Genomic DNA, 1,147 nt, shown 5'->3' with positions numbered 1-1,147 from the left:
TCCTAAAAGTCGCTAGAAGTCGCTACATGACGTCATCGCCCAATTTGCATAATAGTTAATTTGCATGTAACTGTAATGGACGCTGTAGGAGAGAGGAATAACCTCATGGGAGAGACAAAAAGGAGTAAAAAACACCCTAAATACGTTTAGAACTACAAATGAACTTCCTTCTGTTGATTCTTGGTTTGTTTGTTTTTTATTTTGCCATTGAAATAGGCCTTCACTTCTCAAAATAACTTCATGACTTTAATGATTTGTTTAGACCCACATTACATAAATCAGTTTTGTCCTGTATTGTTAAATGTCAGAATATCACATTTAATCAAAAGACTGTTGTGTGGAGTGTAATTGCTAGCTCTACATCACATGTGTCAAACTCAAGGCCCGCGGGCCACATCCGGCCCGCAAGATCATTTTATATATCTTTTTTAATGGTCCGGCGATATGAAACGCCAATAACACACAAACTACAAATCCCATAATGCAGCGCAACAGCTGCCTTACAGAACGATAGGCTACCTGCGATCATTCCCGCGTCAATTACGTCAGATCAATCAAGCGTCTGTTGATGTATACAACCCTAATTCCAAGTGGCACTACGAGACAAAACATCAGGACAAGCTGAAAAACGTGAATGAAGAGCAGAAGCTACAGAAGGTAGAGGAGTTGAAGAGGAATCTGACATCACAGCAGACGTTTTCACCAAAGTGAAATCACAGTGAAGCTGCTGTGGAAGAAGTTTTATTGTGGCAGAGGAGAAAATCAGCCCGGACATTTACCGAGGGAGAGTTTCTGAAGAGCTGCATGATGAAAGTGTGAGACGTCTGGTGTCCAGACAAAAAGCAGGTGTTTGTAAATGTAAGGCTTAGCAGAAATAGGGTTGGTGATTTTAAGTTCGTTTATTTATTTTGGAATAACATTGTATCCTGTCTGTTTCGATTCATATTTATTTTAAAAAAAGTTTAGTTTTAGTCTGTTCAATAAATTTTTATCCTGTTCGGCCCGCGACCTAAAGTGTGCTTTGAGTTTTAACCCCCTGTGCGACTGAGTGTGACACCCCAGCTCTACATCCATCCCTCCTCCTTCATAGCGGGGGGTGATTCATCTGCAGTGTGGATGAGGAGCGGGGTGGGCCTCGGGAGGGGGA

The sequence above is a fragment of the Monopterus albus genome, unplaced genomic scaffold (genome assembly GCF_001952655.1).
Source record: "Monopterus albus unplaced genomic scaffold, M_albus_1.0 scaffold240.1, whole genome shotgun sequence".
NCBI lineage: Eukaryota > Metazoa > Chordata > Actinopteri > Synbranchiformes > Synbranchidae > Monopterus > Monopterus albus.
The sequence above is the reverse complement of the archived record's forward strand: the minus strand, read 5'-3'. Positions refer to the sequence as shown.